Genomic DNA, 11,931 nt, shown 5'->3' with positions numbered 1-11,931 from the left:
GAGAACTTAGTGGATATATTCACTAAAGGCCTACCAAGACCATTACATGAGTATTTATCTGCAGGTATTCTAGGAACTCGGAATTGAGGGGGAGTGTTGGGATAGCAATCCTGAGCAAGTATGAGAATGTACTTGAAGATATGATGCCAGTCAGTAGCAGCTGACTTGGATCATGATCCAGACTTATTTAGTATCTCATAGAAAGATCTCAAAGTAATATGAAATGTATTTAAGTAGAACATTTCTCTCTTGAGAGGCTAATCATAATCCTCTGTACATTACTCTGCTCTCTACTTACAACAGGTATAAAGCTGGAGTCTGAGAAATTGGATCCCTTGGATTTGGGATTAGAGGATTGGTTAGAGACCTTCTTATTCTGGTTTTCATGGGCAATTTCAGTCTTCTGGGTCCAGTAATGAGCATTGAGTTCTTAGGTGAGGAAGCACATATCATAGAGATTGCTGAGCTTCCAATAGTGAGCTATATCATTCTTGATGCAAGTACAAAGACTACAATAGAAGGTGTGATGAAGGAAGTTGTCTCTATACCCAATTTGTGAGGCATACTGGTTGAATTGGACCATGTACTTTATGATTTGCTCTCTGTCATGCATTTGAAGGTGTTCTAATGCATATTCAGCATCTCTAATGGCATTGAAGAGGCTGAAGTTGCTATAAAGCTCATCTAAGAAGGCTGTATAGGAGAATTTTCAGGCTGGCAGATTTCACAGATTGGAGTTAAGAATGTCTGGTTTGAATCAGTTAAGCATGATGTTAGCCAGAAAGGAAATAGCATAGTTGATCTTGCTAGCATCTGTTGCAAATGTGGTAGGTCTGTCATTGAAGTTCAACTGAAGGGAGACAATAAAGGCCTTCAGTTTACAAGAGTCAGAGTCATCAAATGGTTCTGGTTTAAGGTTATTGAGGAAAGCAGAGACTCCTTGTAACAGATTTATAAATTCTAAGAATATATCCTGCTGGTTTGGATTGTTGCTTTCTGTAGGGATGTTAGAGCTGCCTGAGCTATTAAGACCACCTGGTTTATCTGATCCTTCTAGTCCTCCTGGCTCTTCTGGAAAAGGGTTTGGTGGATTATCACTTGGTTCCCATCAGATGGAAGTATGAGTAGGAGTGTCTTCATCTCTGTTCTCTGAGTCTGGGCTGTCTGAATTCTCATGCATGTTGCTTAGAGATAAGGGGTCAATCAGAAGGTCAGTTCAGGCACCATACATCAGACTGGCCTGTTGGACTCTATTGGTTGAGATGCTGATAGCATCAGAAGAGTTAAAGGAATCATCATAATTAGGTTAGTGGACAGTGAAGCTAGAGTGATTGTAGGTTTCTCTACAGAAAGGTTGTCCTCTACTGGAGGCCAATCTAAAAAGGCCTGGTTGTTCCTTTGAGGTAGAGTGTTATGACTTTTTCTATTTTTTTCCTTTTTTTTTTTCACCAAATAACCTCTATCTTTGCTTAGTCAGGGTGCTTAGGCTAGCACTTAGGACTGAGGGAACACTTAGCTCAGCAACCTAGTCAGTCAATGTGCTATTGCACTGCAGTGTGCTGTGAAGAGAGAGACAATGCTCTTTTTGTCTCCAAATGATGGCACAGCAGTAACAGCACAACAGCAGGACAACAGCTTTTGTGGAGAGCCTGGAAACAGCAGGAGTAACAGCTCTATGACAGACAATATCTTTTGTGAACATTTATTAATAGCCAGATAACAGAACAGTATTTAAGTAGTGTAGCTCTCGCTGTAACACTCTAGCTTCGAGCTAAAGTTTATTCTCTACCATTCTATCTCAAGTGACTTACAATGCCTTGATCACACACCTCTATTGACACATCAGTGAACTCAGTCAGTCTAATCCAAAGTGTGAGGTTCTAAACTGTTTATCATGTGTTGATAGTCACATGGAGTTTAAGCTTAACAATTAGCTTGAAGCTTCTAGCTTCTCTTCCTCAAGCCCAATTATGCTGAGGAACTGAATGCCATCTGCCCTTGATCCTTTTGACCCAAATTTCACTCACAAGTTCTTTGAACTCTTAGCTTCTATTATAGGAATCTTGATTAGTCTATTGGTGATCATACAGCTGTGTTATAGATGCCAATCGATTGTAGCTTGGATAATCAGGCACTATCATGAATTCTAATGTATTCAAACTATCCTCTGCAATGTTACATCAGACCTCCCCCTCTATGACATTCCTGCCTCTGCCCGACAGTCCTTCTGACCCACAGAAGGACTCAGCCCTGAAAACATCTCTGAGAGCTCAACTAAGAAACATCCTAGAGAAGAAAAAGAGCAGCATCAGCAGCACACATACCCACCACAACTCCCAACAGCAGTCATCTGAGACTCTGGAAACCCTTAGGCTACAGAGTTTCAATGACCCAGACCCAACACCCCCATTCCATCCCTCTAGTACAGTATCTCAGCAACAAGGACTACAACCTCTGTCTCTAGCACCAGCATTGGGTGCTGTGCTAGAGACTCCTTGGATGCCCCATGGATGGCTTGAGAGACTGGAAATTCCAGGGGCTGAGAGTCTTGATATACTAATTCAACATGCAGTAGAGACACCAGTCACAGGGTGGGAACTGACAATGACCCCTACTGGAATGACAACAGCAATGAGTGTCATTGATGGTAAGCTGCTGCCAATAAAGCTGACCAGTTGGAGTGCAGCCTAGTTAGCAGTAATATTAGTAGAACAGAGAGTGTATGAGCAGTTCCAATAGGAACATGGACAACCCCACACCCAGACCCAGTCCTCCCCAGAGAGGACCAAGTTCAACATGCCTGAGACCTTTCCAAGTATCAGCAGGACCAGGCACATATCGACAATGAGATCATGAGGAAGAATGCCCTCTTTGGGCAGTATCTCTGAGTATAGGCAGCAGAGGAGCACAGAAGAGGTGAGAGAGGTAGTTGAATAACTATGCTCATTGAAACCACCACCCTCGACTTGCTCTTTCAGGAACCTGCCACTCTCACCACTGAGCCCGACCCCTGAGCAGACTCTGATAAAGAAGAGGCCCAGTCCTACCTTGACAACAACTGCCCGCTATCTTATGAGACTGATACCATTGCAGAGACAGAGGATATTCTGATCCAAGGAGATGGAATCCCAGCTGAGAGAGATACTATCAGGGGAGACAATGAGAGTATCAACTCTACTGGCGATCTCAAGAAGTTCCTCAATAAAAACTTTACAGCCCTTTTTCTTAACCCAAAGTTTTACAGAAACTTCTACTGGTATTACAGAACAATAGTGCCGGGAGCAGCAATGAGTGTCGAGGAGCTGCCAGAACAGCCCGAGTGGCAGCCTGCTCCTCAATCTGGACCTAGTGATGCCAGACTCAGCATGCAGCCCTAGCCCAGTTGCTCCAGTGGTCTTCAGCCCACCCGATGATTCTCTCCTCAAGAACAGGGAGACTAATGATGTGGACGACAAGGCTGAGGAGGTAGACTCTGACAGGGCAGGCAAGGGTCCCCTCTCTAGCTGGAAGAAAGAATTCAAACCATAGACAAAAGAGGAGTTACAGCAGAAGAAGCAAGAGGCACAAGAAGAGAAATTCACTCAGCTGTACCAAGAGCAGATAGCCGAATTATGGAAGAATGATCTTTGACTAAGATCATCCTTGGGACAAAGGTATACTTTTGCCAACTCCATTGAGCGAGAGGAAATTTTGCAATATGCAGCCACTGAGCAGACCATTTTTAATTTTAATCAAAGATATTTGCATTACCAGATGGGACCATTACCACTATACAAGCCAAGGAATGGTGCAAGGATGCTGCCTAAGCCATGGATGCTGAGTGTGATGCCATCAAAATTAGTATACATCATGCTATCGATCTGATCGGTAACCATCAGATATTCGTTTGCTATGTCAGCCATACAAAATATGGCATCTTGGCTCTCTCATTACCAATCACAGCTAAGCAGTCATCTGATTAACTCTTAGAGGTTCCCAATACCACAGTCCTTTGCTGAGCAACCACTATCTGATAAAGCTGAAGGAAGTGAAGCAATTCCAGCAGAGCCAAAACCAGAGGGAGATGACCTGGAGGCTATAGCTCAAGGCTGGACTATCAAAGATGGATGCATTGTATGGAAAGGGCTTCCTCTACTGGAGAGTCCAGTAGCTGATGATGGGTCTCTCCATTCATTCTCTGGACCACCAGCTGAATGGGCAGGCCCACCAGGAGGCAGACCACCAAAACCAATGCTCCCTCTCGATGCCAAAGCCCAAATTCTAAATGTCAAACCAATTCTGGTATGCAAACCTCTCCTCTTCAAGAGGGCATCTGATGACATTGATCAATTTCTTACAGACTGTGATCAATACTTCTAAGTATTCGCATCATACTTCCTACTTGACATGTACAAAGTGACCTATACCACTATCTATTTGGAAGAGAAGGCAAAAGTATGATGAGTTCTCATTGTCTCATCATTCTGGTTGACCACACGACAACATCACTAATATCCTGCATGGCTGGTATTCAAACAAATAATCCATGACAAGTTTATGGACTCGGCCATCCAAGAAGTCCATAAACAGAAGATGAAGGAGTACAAGATGAGCGATAAAGCAGCCACTGACTACTTCAACAAACTGGAATGACTTGGAAAGCTTGCAGAAGTACAGGAAGATGTGACTGACACAGGATGAATGGTCGAATACATGAAGAGGGGACTGCCATCCTCCTACCTCAAGACCATTTCAGACCTCAGTCATAACATCCCAGTTGGCTATGAGGAATGGAAGACCAGAATCATTATCATGTGGCAAGAACGACAGCGACAGAAGGCAGAATCGTTCACCTTATCATGGGATGGACACAGGAATCAGAGACAGGGCTGGAAGCCCTTGAACTCTCAGGCAACCATATCATCTAGGCTCAGTGGCTCTGCCCCAACTTCTCAATATGCTGAGAAGTGAATCGGTATGGGCATGACATATACTGGAATGGGTAAGCTGATGGATGTGGATCACCTCAAGAAGGGGGAGAAATGTTTCAACTGTGGCCAGAAGGGTCACATGGCATGAAACTGTCCTCTGAAGAAGAACAAGTGCATCTGAGAAGACATTCAGGCACAGATTTCCAAATTGATAAAGGAAGAACAGGACCTCAGCCAGGGCAATAAGGCTGAGGAGGTAAAAGACAAGGCAAAGCAGTGAGCAATTTCACTGACTCAGCCCACTTATTAACAAGTAGACTGTCACCCTCAGCTATAGATTGGACTGACAAAATTTTTGTAGATAAACCACTTATGTCTAAATTATACATGCATTCAAATATATCTGACAGTACCACTCATGATGTAGAGTTGCCTAAGGAATCGAAATGAGATATTCAACCACTGACAAATGGCTGAAGAAGAGCAGAGAGCCCTAAAACAGATGAGTTTTCACCAAAAGTTTATCAAGCTAATACTTTAAAAAGTACTCAATTGCTGATGAGCTGAACAGGGGTAGAGAACCCCAATGACTGGCTAAAGCCATTCGAGACTGAATGGACTTGGTGGGCCATCAAAGATGTAAAGAGCAAAGAAATGGCAAAAGCTATACTCAGAAACTGGGTACACAAGGCTCGAGCCAAAGAAGTAGTGGATGATACAATCAATAAGATACAAGAGGCTGAATGATGTTGAGCCTTAGAATGGCTCGATGAACTACATGGATCACAAAAGTTCATCTGACAAACCAGAACCAAGAGACAAGATCTGATAACTAAAGCCAGAATCGAGACCCTTACATCCCAAAGTACACACATAGTTATAGCCCTAATCAACAGTGAATGTATGGAGAGTTCTATTAACTGGATATTTGTTACCAAGAACAAGCTTCCTACCCAGTCCACTGCTGCCCCAATCCCCATATACAATGCAGATAGAACAAAGAACCAGGCCAGTTCAATCACTGAATACATTGAACTTAGGCTTACCATTGGAGATCATTCTGAGTGAATTGACTTGGCAGTAACCAATCTAGAAACCAAGGAAATTTTCTTTGGTTATGATTGGTTAATACAACACAATCTGTTAATCAACTGGAAAATCAGACACATCATGTTCACATGATGTCAATGTCAGAAGATCCCTTTTGAGTTGCTGGATGCAGACTCAGAAGATTGGTGGGACAAGAAAATGGAAAATGGCAAGACAATTCTCACCATCAACTTATAAAGAGCCATTAGCATTCAAGCAACACACTATGCTAATGACCTAGCAATAAAAGCCAATGCCAGCAAGAAGAAAAAGACATTTGAGGAACTGATACCAGAATGGGCATGAGATTATTGAGACCTATTTAAAAAAGAAAGTTTCAATGAACTACCCAATCCAAAGCCCTGAGACCATACCATTGAATTGATTTCCAACTTGAATGCCAACCTGAATTGCAAATGCTATCTCCTTGACAACAACAAACAGCAGAAACTGGATAAATTCTTGGAAGAAAACTTGTCCAGTGGAAGGATTTGACCATCAAAATCACTGATTCCATCGCCCTTCTTTTTCATTAAAAAGAAGGATGGCAAACTTTGATCAGTACAAGATTATCGGAAGCTCAATGAGATGATGATCAAGAATCGTTATCTGCTTTCTTTAATTTCTGAGTTGATGGATAAACTCTGAGGTGCTAAATACTACACCAAACTAGACATTCAGTGAGGATACAACAACATGTGCATCAAAGAAGGCAATGAATGGAAGGCCACTTTTCAAACTAACTGCAGTTTGTTTGAACCAATGGTTATGTTCTTTGGACTCACCAATTTGCTGGCCATATTCCAGTGGATGATGAATGATATTTTCAAAAATCTCATTGCCACAGGAAAGGTCATGATTTATCTAGATGACATTCTGATTATGTCCAAAACCAAAGAGGAATATCGATGACTAGTATGGCAGGTACTAGAGTTGATGAAGAAGCATTGTCTTTTCCTCAAAGCAGAGAAATGTGAATTCAAGGTACTTGAAACAGAGTACCTCAGAGTCATTATTAGTGAAGAGGCAATCAGAATGGATCCTATCAAGATTGCTAGAGTAACCAAATGGCTGAAACCAACCAAGAAGAAGGAACTACAATCATTCTTATGATTCACCAACTTCTACTGGTGATTCATTTGGGACTACAGCAAAATAGTCTGACCCATGACACAATTAACCAAAAATTCCCCATGGACTTGGGGAATTTTCCAGCAAGCAGCATTCAACAACCTTAAATACCACCTAGCTGAAGATGTCATCTTGGCCATACCAAGCCAGGATGGGAAATTCAGAGTGGAAGCTGACTCCAGTGAAGGCATGATCAGAGTGGTACTTTCACAAGAACAGGAGGGCAAATAGTGACCAGTCACCTTTATGTCAAAGGCACTGACTGTGACTGAGCACAACTATGAAATTTATGACAAAAAACTCCTTGCCATAATGCTGGCACTTGCCAAATAGTGGCATTACCTCATCAGAGCAGTCCAGACCTTTAAAATCTGGACTGATCATCAAAATCTGTGATATTTCTGACACTCTCAGAAGCTCAATCACCGACAAGCTCAATGGGTCATGGAACTATCACAATATGAATATACATTACACTACAAACCAGAAGCAATGAATAAGAAGACCAATTTCCTTAGCCAGAGAGCCAACCACAACCAGAGAGAGGATGATAATAAGGAAGTCATACTCTTACAACCAGAGCACTTCCATGCCATGATCATGCCCATAGAAGAAGAGGTACACAAATGTATCAAGAGTGCTACCAGAGACCCCCACAAGTAGGATCAAAGGATCACTTCATCACTCAACCACAAGTGGAGACTGAAAAAGGAAGGAGGATTAATCTATTATGATAGCCAGATCTATATTCCAAGAGATCAGAGACTTCATGGTGATATTATTGCCACATATCATGATCATATGACTGCTGGATATCTCGAGATCATCAAAACAAAAGAATTAGTCCTGAGAGAGTATTAGTGGCCAAGAATGGACCATGATATCACCTGATATATCAAGGCCTGCAAGGTTTGCCAGTGAGGCAAGACCTCAACACAATCTAGAGCAGCTCCACTTCATCCAAATGAAGTCTCTTTATCACCATGAACCCACATTTCAGTGAATATAATAACTGGACTTCCCAAAAGTGATGGCTATAATGCAATTATCATCATCATCAATCACTTCTTAAAGGCAATCATTCCAATTGCCTGCTCAACAGAACTAATATCAGAAGGGTGGGCAAAAATTCTACAAGATGAGGTCTATACAAAATACAGCATGCCTCAAGTGATGATTTCAGACAGAGGACCACAATTCATGTCCAAGTTCTTGGATAACCTATATCGACTCCTCAATATCAAACGAAATGCCTCCATGGCATATTACCCACAGACAGATGGTCAAACAGAATGAGCCAATCAGAAAATTAAAAAGTATCTATGACTTTTCATTAATTATCGACAAGATGACTGGATGAAATGGCTAGCTCTGGCTACCTTCCAACATAACAATAGGATTCACTCAGCAACTGGAAAAACACCCTTCTTTATCAACTATAGATAAAACCCATCAGTTGCACAAACAGAACAAATACACACAAAGACCTCAGCCTTGTCAGACTTTGCAAACACAATGATAAAAATCTATGAAGAAACAAAGACAGCTCTAAATAAAGCTGCCACAACCATGAAGAAGCAATACAACAAATATCGCTGACTCACTCACCAATATTCAACCAATGACAAGGTTTGGTTGGATACAACAAACCTCCATCTGCCATGACCCAAACAAAAACTAGCAGACAAACAAATAGGACTATTTAAAGTTATCAGCAAAATTGGCAGCTCCATGTACAAACTGCAATTACCAGTGACTTGGAAAGTTCATAACATATTCAACAAAATATTATTGACACTATACATTGCACCTGCCTTTCCAAATCAAGAACAACCACCACCTCCACCACCCAAATTAATCAATAATGAAAAACACTACAAAATCAATGAGGTGCTAAACCACAAAACCCAAAAGGTTAAAGCATGAGGCAGAGGCATGAAAACAACCATTGACTATTTAGTCAGCTGGAAAGGTTATGAACTAGAATCAAATCAATGGGTCAATGAAAAGTATATGGATGCAGAGGAGGCTATCCATGACTATGAGCACCAAATCAACAAGCTGGATGCAGAGGGGGTCATGTTTAACATTATCTCTGATCAAATATGTTCACCTGCCAAAACAACACAGGTCATAGAGAATAGAGATGCTGATGCTTCGATGGGCAAGCCAGAAATGGTGCAGACATACAGTGAAGTGCAATCTCTGACTGAGGATGGAGATGCTGATGCTGTGATAGGCTTGGATGACTTACCCTAACTTAACCATCAGGACAATGGTCTTAAAGAGGGGGTAATATTATGACTTTTTCTATTTTTTTCCTTTTCTTTTCCCTGAATGACCTCTATCTTTGCTTAGTCAGGGCATTTAGGCCAGCACTTAGGACCAAGAGAATGCTTAGCTCAGCAACCCAGTTGGTCAATGTGCTATTGCACTGCTGTGTGCTGTGAAGAGAGAGACAATGCTCCTTTTGTCTCTAAATAATGGTGCAGCAGTAATAGCACAACAGCAGGACAACAGCTTTTGTGGAGAGCCTGGAAACAGCAGGAGTAACAGCTCTATGACAGACAATATCTTTTGTGAACATTTATTAATAGCCAGATAACAGAACAGTATTTAAGTAGTGTAGCTCTCACTGTAACACTCCAGCTTTGAGCTAAAGTTTATTCTCCATCATCCTATCTCAAGCGACTTGCAACACCTTGACCATATACCTCTATTGACACATCAGTGAACTCAGTCAGTCTAACCCAAAGTGTGAGGTTCTGAACTGTTTATCATGTGTTAATAGTCACATGGAGTTTGAGCTTAACATAGAGGCTGGAATGTTTTCTATAGAAAACATGTTGTGATGGGTAGACTGAGTTTGTTTGGGATCAGCTTCTGTGGATTGAGTAAATGTGGTGGATATAATAAAAATTTTCAACTCAAGGATTTGAGTTCAAATATACTGTTAGGAATGTGCCAATCAAGTGGGTTTGAGTGCACACATAGAGACTGGCAGAGTGCATAAGTGTCAATAAAGCTATTGGCAATGTCACTCTTGAGTCAGAGCCTAAGAATTTGGATGGATAGAGCAGATTTTTGTCAGAGAAGCAAAGAGAAGTATCCTTTAGAGCAGAATCTGACAGATGAGGTAGAGAGAAGTTGAAGTGAGTATGAAGTGTAGATGGCTATCCAAGTTGCTATTCAAACTGAGTGTTTACAATGCTTGTATGTGGTTTATATACTATTAATAGCTAATTCCAAGTCAGAGTCTGTTGAGATGCAGTGTCAACTATTCACTACTATATTCAGAGTCTAGATACTAGAGTGTGAAATACCAATGTGAAATAGTAATAGTGAAATGAAATTGATAAGTAATAGGAACCAGATAGAGTCCAGTGAGACTTGTGTGAGCATGGTCAGTTAAGATGATGCAGAGGCCAGCAGCATGCACATAACAGTCCAGATAAATGTACATACCATGCAATTCAATATAGTATCAATGTTCTGAATTATGCTCTTGGTAAGATCTGATGGAATGCTGGTTGAAGTAGCCATTAGTAAAAGTCAGAGTGGTTTATAAGAATTATATCATGCTTTTGGAATTTAAATGCTAGTGATTCAGAAGGAAGTATATTGGACTTGAAAGGAAGGTATATTTTATTGTATAGAGCAGAGACAGTGGAGATTCCAAGTTAAGTCAATAGATACAAAGATATCAAAGTATAAAGTAAGTAGTAAATATATATAAATAGATAGCTGTTCTAACTTTATATGCTATTATAAGATATATACTATTCTTTGATTTCATTGAACTTGTTGAGCCATTCTTAGCACATTGGCATAAGTTAATGACTTATTTGATTTGTATGAGTTGTCTGTGTCTTTTACCATGATAGTGAATATAGAATGTGTAGTGTTGGCTTGACTATAGTATAAACCATAATGTTTATGTAGAAAATCTTCTATTCTATCTTCTGGCAGCAGGTCTCCTTCTTGTAGTGGTCTTCTTGATAATCTGTTGGATTCATGTCTAGTTCCAGAGACATATACTGGTACAAAGTGGAAGGATAGTATTCCAATAATTCAATGGTTTACTGCAGCTAAAGATGCAATATCTGAATTTTTGAGCATTCCTTTAATTGCACTGGCATCTACTTCAATCACAAAGATCAGAAAGCCTATGAGATATAACTTGCAATCTCTTAGACCTTTATATAATTCATATATTTCTCATTTTGCTTGAGAGTAACCACATTCTCTAGCATTTAGAGTAATAGATCTGAATCTCATAAACTTTCAGATTGCAGAATCCTTTGGGTCACATTGAGTCAGATGGTAACCAGCAGATCAACTCTATAGTCAAAGTAATGTCAGTAGATATGATAGGAAATACTGATAGAGATCAAAAGAGCTTCAATAGCATTTATACTAAATCTCCAGAGGTCCTATAATAATCATCAAAATCTTCAAATGACTCTATTGATAATTGAAAAGCACTTGGGTGGCACCTCTCTGATCCCTGTTCCATAGATCAGACTGTACACAGAAAAGATATTCTATTAGAAGAGGATGTCAGGTTTTCCTTTGGCAGACTTGCTCAAATATGTGCTGAGACAATCAAAAAGACAGAATTTGTTTTGGAGATGAAGGATATATGTATCAAACAGGAGATTAGCAAAGGATCTGCTGACTGGAATTGTATGCACTATTGAGAGCATTGGCATGATCTGATAACACCAACATCAAATCACAATGCAGTTTAAGGGAAGAATGGTAATACCTAGACTCTCAGTATATAGGGAATGTAATTTGG

This window comes from Guyanagaster necrorhizus (genome assembly GCF_019112545.1).
Source record: "Guyanagaster necrorhizus MCA 3950 unplaced genomic scaffold BT62scaffold_13, whole genome shotgun sequence".
Classification (NCBI taxonomy): Eukaryota; Fungi; Basidiomycota; class Agaricomycetes; order Agaricales; family Physalacriaceae; genus Guyanagaster; species Guyanagaster necrorhizus.
The sequence above is the reverse complement of the archived record's forward strand: the minus strand, read 5'-3'. Positions refer to the sequence as shown.